The sequence below is a fragment of the Nomascus leucogenys genome, chromosome 17, assembly GCF_006542625.1.
Source record: "Nomascus leucogenys isolate Asia chromosome 17, Asia_NLE_v1, whole genome shotgun sequence".
Taxonomy (NCBI): domain Eukaryota; kingdom Metazoa; phylum Chordata; class Mammalia; order Primates; family Hylobatidae; genus Nomascus; species Nomascus leucogenys.
Genome location: NC_044397.1, coordinates 45,631,906 through 45,651,472, shown reverse-complemented (window position 1 = coordinate 45,651,472; position 19,567 = coordinate 45,631,906). Strand labels below are relative to the sequence as shown.

Sequence of the window (19,567 nt, the reverse complement as noted above, 5' to 3'; positions counted from 1 at the left end):
TAGACTCAGTAGAGGTCAGCGCATGGGCAGGTTGCAGACAGTCTGCGAATTTGTAACTCACACCTGTGCCCAAGCGCCCTCTCCCTCCCATTGGATCCATCCTATGACCTTGGAAGAAGTGGGGGCCACACCACATGTTCTCAGGCCCTGGAGGAGTGGGATCCCTGGTGGGTGGGCGATGCCCCGCGGCAGCCGTGCCTCCTTGGATGTCTCCAGGGGCGGTCACGCAGAATGCTGGTCCCCTCGGCCCCTCCACCTCGGCGCCCCGCCTTCCCCTTGGGCTCAGGTGTAATCGTGGATCTAGGGTGTGGGCACCTGGGATGAAGTAGTGAAGGCGGCGGGCGCTAGGGTGAGTTGTCCTGTGCTGAGAAGCAGCAGTTTGCCGGAGTTAACGTGGGCAGCCTCTTTGGGAAGGAAGGAGCACCGTCTGCCAAGCGCCTGCTCGCCCCGCGCGTGTCTGTCTGTGTGTGCCGTGCATGTGCATGCGTGTGTGTGTGTGTGTGTGCGCGCGAGTGTGAGTGCGCGCGCGCCTAGGCGTTCCTCAGGTTGCGCTGCCTGGAAACCGAGGGAGCCATTGGAGAGGCGGAGGTTGGGGGTGGGGGCTCCCCGACCCTCGGAGGAGCCGGGGCGCAGGCGGCCGAGGCGAGCCCAGAAGCCCGGCTCCTGAACGCGGGCGCCGGCAGAGCGAGGACCGTGGTGCTGGCGGCCGCAAGGCCCCGGGGGATCCGCTGGGGAGGAGCTAGGGAGGAGGCCGGAGCTGCATGGAGTTTCTAGGGCGCGCAACTCCGGCGGGGCCTCGGCCACTGGGCTCCGGGGCGCAGCGAGGCAGCCGCGCACATGGGCTGAACCCGCGCGGCCAGCGGGAGCGGGAGGGGTAGAGGAGCGCGCGGTGCAGGGGGTGCGGGGCACACGTCTCCAGACGGGAGCAGAGGACAAGGACAGGGAGGCACGCGCCTAGATCGCGCTCCGAGTCGACGAGGGGGCTCGTGCAGGTCCCGGCGCGCGCGTGGGGAGCGGCCCGGGGGCGCCGAGGGAGCCGGCGGCAGCGAGGATGCCGGCACGGGGACGCGGCTGCCGGCTGGGGGTGTGAGCGAGAGGCTGAGCGCTGCCCGCTCGGCGCCTCCATTCCGCACCGCCCCCTCCCTGCGGGCCTCGGAGGAAGCCCCCCGCGCGGTGCGGAGGCGCCTCGGCTGCCGGGCTGCGGAGCCCCGGCCCAGCGAGAGGTGAGTGCCGCCACCGGCTCCCCGGCTCACCCGCGCGCTCCCTCTCTTTTCCTCTTTCCTCGGTTCTCGCTCCTTTCTAGGGTGTCCAAACCCCCGGGCTGTCGCGGGCCCCCGTGCTCGGAGTGGGCAGACGATTGGCAGACAGCGCCTCCCGTACCTGTTGGCTCCGGCACTGGGGCACCCACCGCGCGGGCTGGGGGCCGTGCCGGCCACCTTGCCTTCGGTGGAGCTGGCTCCTGGCGGCCTGCCTGGGGGCGTGGGGCTAGGGAAGGGCCGCGGCGGACTCGGCTGTCCCGGCACCGTGCGGGCTGGAGGCTGGGAGCTGCTCTTTTAGCCCCCAGGCGCCAGTGGACACCAGGTTGTGCGCCCCCGGCTGCAGGCGCCCGCGCGGTGGGGAGGGAGGGCAGGGGACCCGGAGCCGCACCGCAGCCCAGGTGGGAGCGCCCGGCGGCAACCAGGTCTCTTCGGGAAGCCAGAGTCATGGCGATCGGGGGAGGCGGGAGGCAGGGTTCTCTCCACCTCCGGCCCTTAGCGCTGACTGCTTGCCTTTCTGGGCGCACGCTCCTCGCCGCCACCCACCCCGAGTTCGGGGGCGCCAGGATGCAAGGGGTAACCAGAGAGGCCTCTGCAGTCCGGCTGGGACCTAGTCTCTGAGCTCCAAGCAGCTGGATGGGTCTGGCGCCCAGGCGGGGGTGGGCTCCGTCTTCCCCGGACAGTCTGGGTTTACCTGGGTTCTTAGTCTCCCCGGACTAGCGCGACGCGGAGTGAACTTCCCGAGACTTGGTCCGAGGGCGCCTAGGCAGCAGCAGGTAGTTCTGGGCCGCCCTGGGGGCGAGGGCGAGCGGGGGACGCCCCATCCCGACGGGCTGGGGGTACAGAGCGTGCACCGAGGGGATCGGCTTGCGTCCTAGCCTTGGGCCACGTGCGCCCGGGCCACCAGCCCACCATCGTTTCCCAGTTCTCTTTTTTCTTGGATGAGGCTTGTGTGAGAAAGGCGCCTTTCTTCCATTTGGGTCGAAGCCCTTAGCTTCTGGGTAAAGCGGTGCCTGCAGTTCCCTGAGTGCCAAGACTGGGGCGCCAGCCATCCCCAGGCCCTGAGCCGGTTTTCTGCAAAAAAGGAGACTTACTTGGGCTCAGGGAATAGCAGCTTAGCGCCGGCTGTGTGTGGCTGGGAAGTCTGTTTAGTGGTGATAATAACTACATTCTAGAGTGACCCACAGTAGCCTCTGTGACAGAGTTGGGATGACCTTCCCAGAAAGAATGGGTAGATTTCTGCGCTGCGTGTGTTCAGACACACGCAACATTTGTGCACATAGGAGAACTCATGAGCTCCTAGGGTTTTCAGGTTCTGCTTCTTTAACTGCTGACTTTTGCTCAAAAAGGGAAATTATTTTTCAATTCGGGCATCAGAGCTTTGGAAAGGAATTTAAAGCCATTTGGTGTGAAATTGTTTTGAGGCTAGAACAGGACGTGTTTTTCATAGAAGCCCCATTCCAGCTCTCCTTCTTGGCTTGTTCGTGGTTTTCTTTCATTTTTTGTGGGGTGGGAGGAGGTGTTGGAAGAAGAAGAATGTTGAGTCTTGATTTTTATCTGCTACCTGTACTGATGTCCAGGTGTCACCTCAGACCTCTCGGCCTTGTGGTTCTGTCACCACGCCCGTTCCGGGGTTCCAGGAACTGCATAACTTTGCTAGTTCCCCAGGCAATCGGTGGGGTCTTCTACCAAAGCCCCAAGGATGCCCTGAGCTGTGTTTCCAGAGTAGCCTGCCCTGGTGGAAGACCAGTGGAGTGGCTCTGTTTGTTGAGTTCACTGCAGTAGTGTGGGTTTTTCATGGCAATAGCTGCACGGAGCTGTTTACTGAGAAGCTGTTCTACGATGGTGAAGTTGGTTACTGGGTGTATCCAAGTGGAGTAATGAAAACAAAACTCTTTGGAAATCCAATCCTCACGATATTTTATTGGAGGAGAGCTAAATCCTCTTAGAATTGTTCACCAAGATGTCACCTTTCCCTGAACTCTGAAAGCAACTATTGCCAGTAATCAGGCCTTCGGCTAGGGTGCCGGATAAGGGCTTTTTAGAAAGAAAATAATTTAATTCAGCTGCTTCTGTTGAGAAACGATGGGCAAGACTTGACTGACACACATGATGCCCTTTCCTCTGTAAGGGGAGGCGGGGTACAGGTTGAGGGGTGGATGACAACTGTTCATTGTTGAGTTTGACATTTCTCTCTCCAGTGGGTAGCTTCTGATCCCTTCATAAATACTGGGCAGGGCTGGGGTCGCATTTAGAAATTTCTTTTTTCATAGCAGCTGGTCTCTTGAGGGTCACCAGCCGGGGTGGGATATCTGTGGCTGGTCGTTCCTCCTGTTGTGGTGTGTGCAGTGGTGTCTTTTAACCACATTCTTGTACTGACAACCTATGCAGTGTTCGCTGGTTGTCAGAAGGGGGCACTCGTTCTCATTACGAGAGAAATTCCAATTGATAACTTTGGACATTTAATGCCTTTGGAGACCCTCTTAATTCAGATTTCTGAGACCCTACTTGTGTGCCAGACCCTTTCACACCTTTGAGCTCATGTCATCCTCATTTTTCCTGTTTGGAAACTGATGCAAAGGGAAGTGAAATCACTTTTCCTGGGGCTGTGAAGCTTGCAGATCAGAAGCAGAGTAACGGTTTGAGGCTACAGGCTGGGTTTCGATCCTATGTGTGGGGCACTTTCCACACTGCTTCCTTAGGATAGGAAAAGTATTTTGGGAACCTTTGACCTGCAGTAATTTGTTTAGAGTCAGACACAGAGTGGGTGCCCTGTGTTCGTTGAGTGAATCTAGGTCAGCAGCTCATTCCTCATTCCTGGTGAGGAAACTGAGGCACAGGAGGAGCTGTGTCTTGTGCGGTTGGTCTAGGGTGGAAGGAGAATCCCATAGCAAAGCCCTTTCCTTGTCACGTGTGCCTGTACTGGTTTGAGCCCAGACTGGTTTGATGATTGATGATAAGCATTTTTTTTTTTTTTTTTTTGCATATTTCCTTTCTGTACCCATATTGGTATAGGCTTCACTTGGGGCTTCAGCTGGTGTAGTCAGAGTGTCTGAAATGTCCTTTCACGATTGAGAACCATTAAGCAGTGCAACCAGCAACAGCCTCTGATGCTTGTTAAAACAGTGTGAGTTCTGACTCTTAAGCTATGAAACCGTCCTTCAAGATTAGCAAAGCATTGGCAGATTTCTCAGAACGCGCAATTCGAGGCTAATTCCAAATGTGGTTCGGAAGGAGGAAAAGGAAAACACCATTGTTGCATCCAACCTGGGGTTTTTCAATGTGAATTATGTTTTTAATCATTTAACATTCAATGAACATTTATTCAGTGCCTGTTATGTGGTACGGATAGATAGATGAAGATGACACAGTGCCTGTCATCAAAAAATTCACAGATTAGTGGGGAGGGCAGACCATGTGTTAGGGTTGAACATTTGTGAGCAGAGATGGATGGTAGCTAGGCAATGGTGGAGGTGATGTCTGAGCTTAGTTTAAAGGATGATTAGGACGTGGTTAGCTTTTCATGGGTATTCTGGTGCAGAGGAAAGGGTGGGAAAGGCTGAGAAATTAGAACACATGTGGAGAATATGAGGAAGCAGCTGGTAGTTTGGAGTTATTGGTGCTTAAAGGTTGAGACAGGGAGGTGCAAAAGAAGTGACCAGAATGATAGATGCGGGGCTTCGGTCGGGACCAGGGACTCAGCTTTTCTCCATTAGGGTGGCATGGTCAGATTTGGCTGGAGACTTCATGGTGAATGGATTTGGCACTGAGAAGACCAGAAACATGGATACCAGGGAGGAAGCTGGCTCTGAAAGCCAGGCAAGGCTGATGAGGCCATGGTAGGGAGGATGGAGAAGATGGGATGGATTTGGCAAACAGGAGAGTTGTCAGTTAGGATCCTTGGGTTGCAAGCAACAGAAACTGAGTCTGGCTGACAACGTCAACAAAGATCGCATTAGGAATATTGATGGAAACTCACAGGATTAAGAGCATCCCTGAAGAACCAGGCATGGAATAGTCAGGCATTAGGCAGTCCAGGGGATCTCAGTGGCAGGAATTGACTTGTGGTCTCTCCCAGGGGATGCTATGGAAGTAAATAATCACCAACCTTTTCTATTATTATTGAGGTAGGAGGTGGGACTCAACTTTGGAGGTGGGGCTCAATTTGGTCCAAGTAGCTGGACCAAATTGAGGACCAGCTAAAACAGGGCTGGGGTGGAAGCAGCTCTCCATAAGACACACCCACACATGTGCCATGTCAGTTTACCATTGCCATGGCAACAACGAGATGTTATCACCCCTTTCCATGGCAATGACCCAACCACCCAGAAGTTACCATCCTATTTCTAGAAATTTCTGCATAAACTGTCCTTAATTTGCCTGTAACTAAAAGTGGGTGTACATATGACTGCAGCACTGCTTCTGGGGTGCTACCTTGCACACATTGCCCAGGGAATAGCCCTGCTCTACAAGGAGTATCTCTGCTGCTGCTGTACACTGCTGCTTCAATAAAAGTTGCTGTCTCCCACTGACAATAGCAAAGACATGGAATCAATCTTACATGCCCATCAGTGATAGACTGGATAAAGAAAACGTGGTACATATACACCATGGAATACTATGCAGCCATAAAAAATGATGAGTTCATGTCCTTTGCAGGGACATGGATGGAGCTGGAGGCCATTATCGTTAGCAAATGCAGGAACTGAAAAATACCGTATGTTCTCACTTATAAGTGGAACCTAAGTGATGAGAACATACGGCCACGTGGGGACACACAAACACACACTGGGGCCTGTTAGAGGGTGGAGGGTGGGAGGAGGAAGAGCATCAGGAAGAATAGCTAATGGATTCTGGGCTTAATACCTGGGTGATAGGATGATCTGTACCACCATGGTACACATTTACCTGTGTAACAAACCTGCACATCCTGCACATGTACCCCTGAACTTAAGATAAAAGTTGGAAAAAAAATAAGGTAACAGTTGGAAAAAAACCAATAAAATGAATAAGTAAATAAATAAATAGATAGTCTGTGACCGTTAGAAAAAAAAAGCTGCTGTCTCATACCCCTGGCTTGCCCTTGAATTCTTTCCTGGGCAAAGCCAAGAACCTCCCAGGCTAAGCCCCAATTTTGGGCTCACCTGTCCTCCATTATTGTTACTGTATCATTCTGCTGCATTCAAGATGCTCAGAGGACATATCTGATTGGCATAGTTTTGGGTCCCTGTATCTAGGGGTAGGTTTCTGAAAAGTCACTGGGATTGGGAGAGACTGTTTTCTTTCTTCTTTTCCTTTTACTTTTTCTTTTCTTTTTTGATGGAGTCTCGCTCTGTTGCCCAGGCTGGAGTGCAGTGGCGTGATCTTGGCTCACTGCAACCTCTGCCTCCTGGGTTCAGGCGATTCTTCTGCCCCAGCCTCTTGAGTAGCTGGGATTATGGGCTCCCACCACCATGCCTGGCTAATTTTTGTATTTTTAGTAGAGATGGGGTTTCACCAAATTGGCCAGGCTGGTCTCGAACTCCTGACTTCAGGTAATGTACCTGCTTCGGCCTCCCAAAGTGCTGAGATTACAGGTATGAGCCACCGTGCCCGGCCGGGAGAGATTGTTTTCTGAAAGGAAACTGGAATGATTCTGCTAAAAGTCAGTGACAGCGATGTTGAGCTTGTCTTCCATAGGAGGGAAAATTGGCAGGATTAATTGGTGGGGAAGTGGGAGAAAGGGAAGGTGTCACCATTGGGTTTCTGGTTTAGGTAACAGGGTGGAGAAGCAAAATTGAAGTCCGAGCAAGACTAAATAACTAGTTGGCTTTCCCACTGGCAGGGCTGTGGGCTGCTCTCCATGACCAGGCTATCAGAGAGGGTGACAATCTATTTTAAAAAGCCTCATTAAGGGACTGTGCTGCTGTGAATAAGACCTATTTAAGTAAGTTACTTTATCTCATGCACCACAAATCTGGATTCTTTGAAAATGCTTTCATTCATCCACCCAGAATGTATTGAGCATCTCTGGTTCAGGTACTGGGGAAAATGATGAATTCGTCAGACAGAGATGGTACCCTTATAGTCTAGTGGTGTAAGACACAATAAAAAATACAGAAATAAAATTGGAGGATATAATTGAGACAGATGCAAGGGCTACTTCAGATTGGATGGCCAACAAAGGTCTCTCTCTCTTTTTTTTTTTTGAGACAGTCTTGCTCTGTTGCCCAGGCTGGAGTGCAGTGGTGCGATCTTGGCTCCCTGCAGCCTCTGCCTCCCGGATTCAAGTGATTCTTCTGCTGTAGCCTCCTGGGCAGCTAGGATTACAGGCATGTACCACCACACCCAGCTAATTTTTGTATTATTATTTTTTGAGATGGAGTCTCACTGTGTCACCCAGGCTGGAGTGCAGTGGCGTGATCTCAACTCACTGCAACCTCCGCCTCCCAGGTTCAAGCAATTCTCCTGCCTCAGCGTCCTGAGTAGCTGGGATTACAGGCGCCCGCCACCACATCCAGATAAATTTTGTATTTCTAGTAGAGATGGGTTTCACCATGTTGGGCCAGGGTGGTCTTGAACTCCTGACCTCAGGTTATCCGCCTGCCTCAGCCTCCCAAAGTGCTGGGTTTATGGGCATAAGCCACTGCGCCCGACCTAATTTTTTAACTTTTTTATTTTTATTTTTATTTACTTATTTATATTTATTTATTTTCTGAGACGGAGTCTCGCTCTGTCGCCCAGGCTGGAGTACAGTAGTGCGATCTCGGCTCACTGTAAGCTCTGCCTCCCGGGTTTGAGAGATTCTCCTGCCTCAGTCTCCTGAATAGCTGGAATTACAGGTGCGCGGCACCACGCCCAGCTGATTTGTGTATTTTTAGTAGAGACGGGGTCTCACCATGTTGGCCAGGCTGGTCTCAAACTCCTGACCTCAAGTGATCCATCTGCATCGGTCTCCCAAAGTGCTGGGATTACAGGCGTGAGCCACCGCACCCAACCAAGAAAGGTCTCACTGATGAGCTCTATTTAGGCTGACACCAGAATGACATGAAGGGATAAGGTGGGGAGATATCTGCAGAAGAACTTCCAGGGTGTGGGAACAGCCAGTGCAAAAGTCTCAAAGCAGGAGTTAACTGGGCTCATCAGAGGAGAAGGAAGGAGACTGGTGTGGCAGGAGACGAGTTCAGAGAGATGGGGGCTAGCTTGCTAGCTCATATAGGGTCACCCTGTGGAGTTTGGGTTTGATACTGAGTTCAGTAGAAGCCACTGAGGGGTTTTAAACAGGTGAATGATATGACTTAGTCTGTATTTTCCAAAGATCATCCTGTCTCCAGCTGTCCATTCTGCTTGCACTACCGTGGTACTATAAAGTGAGTATCCATCAGAGTGTAAAATAAAATGTAGTGTTTAAGAGTAACAGATGGAGAGAAAATGCTTTGGTGACCTTAATTTGGTGATTTCTAATGTACCAGTTAAGTGTGGATACAAATAAAACTGCAATCATAGTATGATTTCAGTTTTTGTTTAAAAACGTGGTACAGAAGAACAATGGAAATAAATGGATCAAAAATGTTAACAACGCTTGTCCAAAGTTGTTGGCATTATGAATGATTTTATGGTTTTGCAAATGAGCACACATTTATAATAGGAAAAATGTTTGTTTTAAAATGTAGACACCAGGCTGGGCACGTTGGCTCACACCTGTGATCCCAGCACTTTGGGAGGCCGAGATGGTTGGATCAGCTGAGGTCAGGAGTTCAAGACCAGCCTGGCCAACCTGGCGAAACCCCGTCTCTACTAAAAATATAAAAAACTAGCTGGGCATGGTGGTGGGTGCCTGTAAAACCAGCTCCTTGGGAGGCCGAGGCAGGAGAATTGCTTGAACCCAGGAGGCAGAGGTTGCAGTGAGCTGAGATTGTGCCACTGCACTCCAGCCTGGGCGACAGAGTGAGACTCTGTCTCAACGAAAGTAAATAAATGAAATGTAGACACCGATGATCACCAATGCCTTGAATAGAACGTTGGGAGACTATATGTACTAAACACTTTCCCCTACCATCTTATTTTGGGAGTTTTAATCTCAAAAACCCACCGTTCTGGTTGGGAGAAAACAAAGGATGCTCATTGTATTAGTCTGTTCTCACACTGCTAATAAAGACATACCTGAGACTGGGTAATTTATAAAGGAAAGAGGTTTAATGCACTCACAGTAGTACCACGTGCCTGGGGGGGCCTCACAATCACGGCAGAAGATGAAGGAAGAGCAAGAGGATGTCTTCCATGATGGCAGGAAAGAGCTTGTGTAGGGGAGCTCCCATTTGTAAAACCATGAAATCTCATGAGACTTATTCACTACCATGAGAACAGTATGGGGGAAACCGCCTCCATGATTCAATTATCTCCACCTGTCCCCACCCTTGACACATGGGGATTATTGCAATTCAAGGTAAGATTTGGGTGGGGACACAGCCAAACAATATTACATGTTTTGACAAGGTGCCCAGTGAGTGGCTCTGTTTTGTGCTTAAGACATTTTTTAGCGGTGAAAGTAAACAATCTTTTTAAAAAAGAAATTAAAAGCTATACAGAAATGTTACATAGAACATGGAAGGCATCTTTCTTCACTCTCATTCTCAATACCATTAACATCTCAAGTACATATATTGTTAGATTTTTTCTATGCATTTCAAATACATACATCTAAATTTTGCTGAATTTGGGGTATTGCTGTAAGAAGTTACCTTGCTTCTAAATTACTCTCCAAGTTCCTTCTCATAGAGGTTGAAACCAAGATGACCTTTTTTTTCCCCTTTGAAACAAATTACTAGGAAATTTGAACACATAACTAGGAAGAACTGAACCTTGCCTTTTTAGTATTCAGAGTGTTACTGAAAGCATAATTTATACTTATGAAGAATGCAGCAATTAAATCATTAAAAGCTTATTTCTGAACATTTAAGCATTATTGCTTTTGTATTGGATCCCAAAAGTTTGTATCACGATTACAAATCGCTTGCACTTTTTCATTATCAAAAGTTAGGCAATGGGAAAATTTTAGAAGTGCAAATTCGACAGTTTGGCTAATTATTTTGGTGTCATATTTGTTACAACTAAGTATTATTCTTTGAAAACAGGAAAAGAAAAAATTCAATGAAGTGTTTATTTATATTTATTTATTTATTTATTTATTAGACAGAGTCTTGCTCTGTTGCCCAGGCTGGAGTGCAGTGCCGTGATCTCAGCTCACTGCAACCTTCGCCTGCTGGATTCAAGCGATTCCCCTGCCTCAGCCTCCTGAGTAGCTGGGACTAAAGGCGCGTGTCACCACACCTAATTTCCGTATTTTTAGTAGAGACGGGTTTCACCATACTGGCCAGGCTGGTGTCAAACTCCTGACCTCAAGTGATTCTCCCGCCTCAGCTTCCCAAAGTGCTGGGATTACAGGCATGACCCATTGCACCCAGCCTCAATCAAGTGTTACTCAGAACCATTGATGTGTTCTGGAAGAGCTGGATGTTCACATAAAGCCCAAGTCGACCTTGTGGTCTCATCCTACAGACTGGGCTTGGGGGCTTCAGTGTCAGGAATTAACTGCCACAAATTCAGTCCCAATATGACTGAATAGTGTTGGATTGGAGTCTCATTATGTGATTCAGCAGAATTACTGCCTTAAAAATCATTAATTAAACATATCTTTTTGTGGTGAAAAGAATGAATATGTGTTTAGAAGACATTGACTGCAAAGTAATAGAACCATGGAATTTAAAGGAGGAGAGGAACCTTGGTTAGCTCATTTGACAGATGGGGAGACTCAATCAGAGAGACTGAGTGACATGTGCGCTGTCAAACAGAGTTCATTTCACACCCCAGAGCCCTTTCCTCTACACTCAGTCGTGGCTCCGTGTTATTGGAAACCGAATTTATTTTCGTAAACCCAAGAATCAGGAAAATGCTCCGAACCTCATGAAAACCGAGAGGGTTTTTGAGCCGTTCATTCATTCTGCAAAGTGTAATCTGTTTGTGTACTGATAACAGGCCTAATTACTGTGTAAACATTTTTATAGCCTGGTAAGAAAACCTCAAACATCTGTACTGAACACTGATGTGGCGTCTCAGCCTCCAGCATTCCTACTGCTGGTTCGGAAAACCAGTTGCTCTGCTTTTTAATCTGATCTGTGGTTGATGATTCATTTTATATGCATACACATAAACACATATTCCATCTCAGCAGGCAACTAGCTTAATGCTTAGTAGGTGTCATCTGCTTTATTTCTCCCATTCTACAGATGAAGAAACAGAGATGTAGCCAGGTCACAAAGGTGTTGCACAGGGTCACAGTTTAGTACTTGGAAACCCAGAGGTATGTAACCCACTAGATAAAGCCTTCATCCTCTCTGCCTATCCAAGACAAGCAACCTTTATGCAAGGCGGATCAGGATCTGAGTTTGTGAAACCACTTTCAATAGTTAAATCAAGGCCAGGCACGATGGCTCACACCTGTAATCCCAGCACTTTGGGAGGCCCAGGCAGGCGGACCACGTGAGGCCAGGAGTTTGAGACCAGCCTGGCCAACATGGCGAAACCATGTCTCTACTAAAAAATACAAAGTTTAGCCAGGCGTGGTGGCGGGCACCAGTAATCCCGGTCACTCAGGAGGCTGAGGCAGGAGAATTGCTTGAACCCGGAGGCGGAGGTTGCAGTGGTAGAGGTTGCAGTGAGCCGAGATTGTGCCACTGCATTCCAGCCTGGGTGACAGAACAAGACCCTGTCTTCTACAAAAGCCCACCAAAAAACAGTTAAATCACATTTTTTGCGCAGATGTCAAGCGGCAGAGAGGGCTCTGCGACGTTACTGCATTTTCAAGCCTGTTTTGTGGGTTGCCATCAATCCGTTCCCTTCATGAGTCACTTGGTGGGAGCAGGTCACCAATAGATCATCTGCCCTCAGCTAAGATGGGTGGTTTGCTTTTCCTGCCAAGACCCAAGCCTCAAGTTAGTTACCTAGGCAACTAACTGACTTGGTTCCTGCATTATTTTTATTTTATTTTATTTATTTTTGAGACAGTTTCACTCTTGTTTTATTTATTTATTTTTGAGGCAGAGTTTCACTCTTGTTTTATTTATTTATTTTTGAGACAGAATTTCGCCCTGGTTGCCCAGGCTGGAGTGCAATGGTGTACTCTTGGCTCACTGTAACCTCTGCCTCCCAGGTTCAAGTGATTCTTGTGCCTCAGCCTCCCAAGCTGGGATTATTGGTGCTCACCACCACGCCCGGCTCAGTTTTGTATTTTTAGTAGAGACAGGGTTTTCCTATGTTGGCCAGGCTGGTCTCGAACTCTTGACCTCAGGTGATCCACCCACCTCGGCCTCCCAAAGTGCTGGGATTACAGGCATGAGCCACTGCACCCAGGAAGCATTATTTTCATTTATTTATTCAGAGACAGAGTCTCTGTCACCCAGACTGGAGTGCAGTCTCACAATCATGGCTCTCTGCAGCCTCAACTTCCTGGGCTCAAATGATCCTCCCACCTCAGCTTCCTGAGTAGCTGGGACCAAAGTTAGCCACCAAGCACAGTTACTTTTTAAAATTTTTTGTAGAGACGGGGTTTCACCATGTTGCCCAGGCTGGTCTTGAACTCTTGCCCTTAAGCAGTCCTCCTGCCTTGGCCTCTCAAAGTGCTGGGATTACAGGTAGGAGCCACTGCACCCAGCAATCTTTAAATAAACACTGAAATTCTCTAATTCTCGACACCCAAAGAGATAAATGCTTCTGTTGAGCTTCCAAAAACCCAGCACAGAACTCCCTGGAACCCTCAGAGGGTAGCAGGCAACGGGGAAAAATCACATCATTGAGACTGGGAGCAGTGGCTCATGCCTGTAATCCCAACTCTTTGGGAGTGGGTGGATCACTTGAGGTCAGGAGTTCGAGACCAGCCTGGCCAACATGGTTTAAACCTTGTCTCTACCAAAAAAATACAAAAGTTAGCTGAGCATGGTGGTACGCATCTGTAGTTCCAGCTACTTGAGAGGCTGAGGCAGGAGAATCACTTGAACCTGGGAGGCAGAGGTTGCAGTTAGCTGTGACTGTCCCATTGCACTCCAGCCTAGGCAACAGAGTGAGACTCTGTCTTAAAAAAAAAAAAAAATCACATCATTAAAAAGGAGAGAAAAAGAGAGCTGGAGCTGAAAATGAGCTTTCCACTGCTAGGGAAAGATTTTGGAGGTTACTGGGGAATAATATTAGGAGGGAAAGTAACTGCAAGAGGCAGGTATGATTGGGACAGTGACCCCATCATAAATGATAACTCCAGAGATGGGATGACACCCTGCAGTGGTCTTGGAAAAGGATGGTTATCAGTGATGCTTCTTCAGGAAACAGACCTTTCTGGAGGAGGTGAAATCCCTCCAGACCTTGGATTTGAGTGCTAGAATCTGAAGCAGAGATTTTAATTCAGTGGTTCTCAAACTTTGTTGCACATTAAAATTCTTTTTTTTTTTTTTTTTTTTTATTTAGAAATTTTTTTTTTTTTTTTTTTATACTTTAGGGTTTTAGGGTACATGTGCACAATGTGCAGGTTTGTTACATATGTATCCATGTGCCATGTTGATTTCCTGCACCCATTAACTCGTCATTTAGCATTAGGTGTATCTCCTAATGCTGTCCCTCCCCCCTCCCCCCACCCCACAACAGTCCCCGGAGTGTGATGTTCCCCTTCCTGTGTCCATGAGTTCTCATTGTTCAATTCCCACCTATGAGTGAGAACATGCGGTGTTTGGTTTTTCGTCCTTGCGATAGTTTACTGAGAATGATGTTTTCCAGTTTCATCCATGTCCCTACAAAGGACACGAACTCATCATTTTTTATGGCTGCATAGTATTCCATGGTGTATATGTGCCACATTTTCTTAATCCAGTCTATCGTTGTTGGACATTTGGGTTGGTTCCAGCTCTTTGCTATTGTGAATAGTGCCGCAATAAACATACGTGTGCATGTGTCTTTATAGCAGCATGATTTATAGTCCTTTGGGTATATACCCAGTAATGGGATGGCTGGGTCAAATGGTATTTCTAGTTCGAGATCCCTGAGGAATCGCCACACTGACTTCCACAATGGTTGAACTAGTTTACAGTCCCACCAACAGTGTAAAAGTGTTCCTGTTTCTCCACATCCTCTCCAGCACCTGTTGTTTCCTGATTTTTTAATGATGGCCATTCTAACTGGTGTGAGATGGTATCTCACTGTGGTTTTGATTTGCATTTCTCTGATGGCCAGTGATGATGAGCATTTCTTCATGTGTTTTCTGGCTGCATAAATGTCTTCTTTTGAGAAGTGTCTGTTCATGTCCTCTGCCCACTTTTTGATGGGGTTGTTTGTTTTTTTCTTGTAAATTTGTTTGAGTTCATTATAGATTCTGGATATTAGCCCTTTGTCAGATGAGTAGGTTGCAAAAATTTTCTCCCATTCTGTAGGTGGCCTGTTCATTCTGATGATAGTTTCTTTTGCTGTGCAGAAGCTCTTTAGTTTAATGAGATCCCATTTGTCGATTTTGGCTTTTGTTGCCATTGCTTTTGGTGTTTTAGACATGAAGTCCTTGCCCATGCCTATGTCCTGAATGGTATTGCCTAGGTTTTCTTGTAGGATTTTAATGGTTTTAGGTCTAACATATAAGTCTTTAATCCATCTTGAATTAATTTTTGTATAAGGTGTAAGGAAGGGATCCAGTTGCAGCTTTCTACATATGGCTAGCCAGTTTTCCCAGCACCATTTATTAAATAGGGAATCCTTTCCCCATTTCTTGTTTTTGTCAGGTTTGTCAAAGATCAGATAGTTGTAGCTATGGGCATCATTTCTGAGGGCTCTGTTCTGTTCCATTGATCTATGTCTCTGTTGTGGTACCAGTACCATGCTGTTTTGGTTACTGTAGCCTTGTAGTATAGTTTAAAGTCAGGTAGCGTGATGCCTCCAGCTTTGTTCTTTTGGCTTAGGATTGACTTGGCGATGCGGGCTCTTTTTTGGTCCATATGAACTTTAAAGTAGTTTTTTCCAATTCTGTGAAGAAAGTCATTGGTAGCTTGATGGGGATGGCATTGAATCTATAAATTACCTTGGGCAGTATGGCCATTTTCACGATATTGATTCTTCCAACCCATGAGCATGGAATGTTCTTCCATTTGTTTGTATCCTCTTTTATTTCATTGAGCAGTGGTTTGTAGTTCTCCTTGAAGAGGTCCTTCACATCCCTTGTAAGTTGGATTCCTAGGTATTTTATTCTCTTTGAAGCAATTGTGAATGGGAGTTCACTCATGATTTGGCTCTCTGTTTGTCTGTTATTGGTGTACAAGAATGCTTGTGATTTTTGTACATTAATTTTGTATCCTGAGACTTCGCTGAAGTTGCTAATCAGCTTAAGGAGATTTTGGGCTGAGACAATGGGGTTTTCTAGATATACAATCATGTCATCTGCAAACAGGGACAATTTGACTTCCTCTTTTCCTAATTGAATACCTTTTATTTCCTTCTCCTGCCTGATTGCTCTGGCCAGAACTTCCAGCACTATGTTGAACAGGAGCGGTGAGAGAGGGCATCCCTGTCTTGTGCCAGTTTTCAGAGGGAATGCTTCCAGTTTTTGCCCATTCAGTATGATATTGGCTGTGGGTTTGTCGTAGATAGCTCTTATTATTTTGAGATACGTCCCATCAATACCTAATTTATGAGAGTTTTTAGCATGAAGGGTTGTTGAATTTTGTCAAAGGCCTTTTCTGCATCTATTGAGATAATCATGTGGTTTTTGTCTTTGGTTCTGTTTATATGTTGGATTACATTTATTGATTTGCGTATGTTGAACCAGCCTTGCATCCCAGGGATGAAGCCCACTTGATCATGGTGGATAAGCTTTTTGATGTGCTGCTGGATTTGGTTTGCCAGTATTTTATTGAGGATTTTTGCATCAATGTTCATCAAGGATATTGGTCTGAAATTCTCTTTTTTGGTTATGTCTCTGCCAGGTTTTGGTATCAGGACGATGCTGGCTTCATAAAATGTGTTAGGGAGGATTCCCTCTTTTTCTATCGATTGGAATAGTTTCAGAAGGAATGGTACCAGTTCCTCCTTGTACCTCTGGTAGAATTCGGCTGTGAATCCATCAGGTCCTGGACTCTTTTTGGTTGGTAAGCTATTGATTATTGCCACAATTTCAGAACCTGTTATTGGTCTATTCAGAGATTCAACTTCTTCCTGGTTTAGTCTTGGGAGGGTGTATTTGTCGAGGAATTTATCCATTTCTTCTAGATTTTCTAGTTTATTTGCATAGAGGTGTTTGTAGTATTCTCTGATGGTAGATTGTATTTCTGTGGGATCGGTGGTGATATCCCCTTTTTCGTTTTTTATTGCATCTATTTGATTCTTCTCTCTTTTCTTCTTTATTAGTCTTGCTAGCGGTCCATCAATTTTGTTGATCTTTTCAAAAAACCAGCTCCTGGATTCATTAATTTTTTGAAGGGTTTTTTGTGTCTCTATTTCCTTCAGTTCTGCTCTGATTTTAGTTATTTCTAGCCTTCTGCTAGCTTTTGAATGGTTTGCTCTTGCTTTTCTAGTTCTTTTAATTGTGATGTTAGGGAGTCAATTTTGGATCTTTCCTGCTTTCTCTTGTGAGCATTTAGTGCTATAAATTTCCCTCTACACACTGCTTTAAATGTGTCCCAGAGATTCTGGTATGTTGTGTCTTTGTTCTCGTTGGTTTCAAAGAACATCTTTATTTCTGCCTTCATTTCATTATGTACCCAATAGTCATTCAGGAGCAGGTTGTTCAGTTTCCATGTAGTAGAGCGGTTTTGAGTGAGTTTCTTAATCCTGAGTTCTAGTTTGATTGCACTGTGGTCTGAGAGACAGTTTGTTATAATTTCTGTTCTTTTACATTTGCTGAGGAGAGCTTTACTTCCAACTATGTGGTCAATTTTGGAATAGGTGTGGTGTGGTGCTGAAAAAAATGTATATTCTGTTGACTTGGGGTGGAGAGTTCTGTAGATGTCTATTAGGTCCACTTTATGTAGAGCTGAGTTCAATTCCTGGATATCCTTTTAACTTTCTGTCTCGTTGATCTGTCTAATGCTGACAGTGGGGTGTTAAAATCTCCCATTATTATTGTGTGGGAGTTTAAGTCCCTTTGTAGGTCACTCAGGACTTGCTTTATGAATCTGGGTGCTCCTGTGTTGGGTGCATATATATTTAGGATAGTTAGCTCTTCTTGATGAATTGATCCCTTTACCATTATGTAATGGCCTTCTTTGTCTCTTTTGATCTTTGTTGGTTTAAAGTCTATTTTATCAGAGACTAGGATTGCAACCCCTGCCTTTTTTTGTTTTCCAGTTGCTTGATAGATCTTCCTCCATCCCTTTATTTTGAGTCTATGTGTGTCTCTGCACGTGAGATGGGTTTCCTGAATACAGCACACTGATGGGTCCTGACTCCTTATCCAGTTTGCCAGTCTGTGTCTTTTGATTGGAGCATTTAGCCCATTTACATTTAACGTTAATATTGTTATGTGTGAATCTGATCCTGTCATTATGATGTTAGTTGGTTATTTTGCTCGTTAGTTGCTATAGTTTCTTCCTAGTCTCGATGGTCTTTACAATTTGGCATGTTTTTGCAGTGGCTGGTACCGGTTGTTCCTTTCCATGTTTAGTGCTTCCTTCAGGAGCTCTTTTAGGGCAGGCCTGGTGGTGACAAAATCACTCAGCGTTTGCTTGTCTGTAAAGTGTTTTATTTCTCCTTCACTTATGAAGCTTAGTTTGGCGGGATAGGAGATTCTGGGTTGAAAATTCTTTTCTTTAAGAATGTTGAATATCGGCCCCCACTCTCTTCTGGCTTGTAGAGTTTCTGCTGAGAGATCAGCTGTTAGTCTGATGGGCTTCCCTTTGTGGGTAGCCCGACCTTTCTCTCTGGCTGCCCTTAACATTTTTTCTTTCATTTCAACTTTGGTGAATCTGACAATAATGTGTCTTGGAGTTGCCCTTCTCGAGGAGTATCTTTGTGGGTTCTCTGTATTTCCTGAATCTGAATGCTGGCCTGCCTTGCTAGATTGGGGAAGTTCTCCTGGATAATATCTTGCAGAGTGTTTTCCAACTTCGTTCCATTCTCCCCATCATTTTCAGGTACACCAATCAGATGTAGGTTTGGTCTTTTCACATAGTCCCAAATTTCTTGGAGGCTTTGTTCATTTCTTTTTATCCTTTTTTCTCTAAACTTCCCTTCTCTCTTCATTTCATTCATTTCATCTTCCATCAGCGATACCCTTTCTTCCAGTTGATCACATCTGCTACTGAGGCTTCTGCAATCTTCGCGTAGTTCTCGAAACTTGGCTTTCAGCTCCATCGGCTCCTTGAAGCCTTTCTCTCCATTGGTTATTCTAGTTATCCATTCTTCTAATTTTTTCTCAAAGTTTTTAACTTCTTTGCTGTTGTTTTGAATTTCCTCTCGTAGCTCAGAGTAGTTTGATCGTCTGAAGCCTTCTTCTCTCAACTCATCAAAGTCATCCTCCATCCAGCTTTGTTCCCTTGCTGGTGAGGAACTGCGTTCCTTTGGAGGAGGAGAGGTGCTCTGTTTTTTAGAGTTTCCAGTTTTTTTGGTCTGTTTTTTCCCCATCTTTGTGGTTTTATCTACTTTTTGTCTTTGATGATGGTGATGTACAGATGGGTTTTTGGTGTGGATGTCCTTTCTGTTTGTTAGTTTTCCTTCTACCAGACAGGACCCTCAGCTGCAGGTCTGTTGGAGTTTACTAGAGGTGCACTCCAGACCTTGTTTGGCTGGGTGTCAGCAGCGGTGGCTGCAGAACAGCGGATTTTCGTGAGACCACAAATTCAGCTGTCTGATAGTTCCTCTGAAAGTTTTGTCTCAGAGAAATACCGGGTTGAATGAGGTGTCAGTCTGTCCCTACTGGGGGGGTGCCTCCCAGTTAGGCTGCTCAGGGGTGAGGGACCCACTTTAGGAGGCAGTCTGACCGTTCTCAGATCTCCAGCTGCGTGCTGGGAGAACCACTACTCTCTTCAAAGCTGTCAGTCAGACAGGGACATTTAAGTCTGTGGAAGTTCTTGCAGAGTTTTTGTTTGTCTGTGCCCTGCCCCCAGAGGTGGAGCCTACAGAGGCAGGCAGGCCTCCTTGAGCTGTGGTGGGCTCCACCCAGTTCGAGCTTCCTGGCTGCTTTGTTTACCTAAGCAAGCCTGGGCAATGGCGGGCGCCCCTCCCCCAGCCTCGCTGCCGCCTCGCAGCTTGATCTCAGACTGCTGTGCTAGCAATTAGCGAGACTCCGTGGGCATAGGACCCTCCGAGCCAGGTGC

At 46.8% G+C, this 19,567-nt stretch overlaps 1 protein-coding gene across 6 annotated transcripts in view; it reads left to right on the top strand.

Annotated features, from left to right (window-relative positions):
- CALN1 (calneuron 1) overlaps positions 1-19,567 on the top strand; it is a 670,983-nt gene that overhangs the window by 110,100 nt on the left and 541,316 nt on the right. Inside the window, exon 1 of one of the 6 annotated variants that reach the window (XM_030796754.1) lies at positions 180-1,223. The exons of the other annotated variants lie outside the window; for them this stretch is intronic. The gene's annotated coding sequence lies outside the window, so the exon portion shown is untranslated. Of the gene's footprint in view, positions 1-179; positions 1,224-19,567 lie in introns of those variants that run through there. 6 annotated transcript variants of the gene reach the window in all.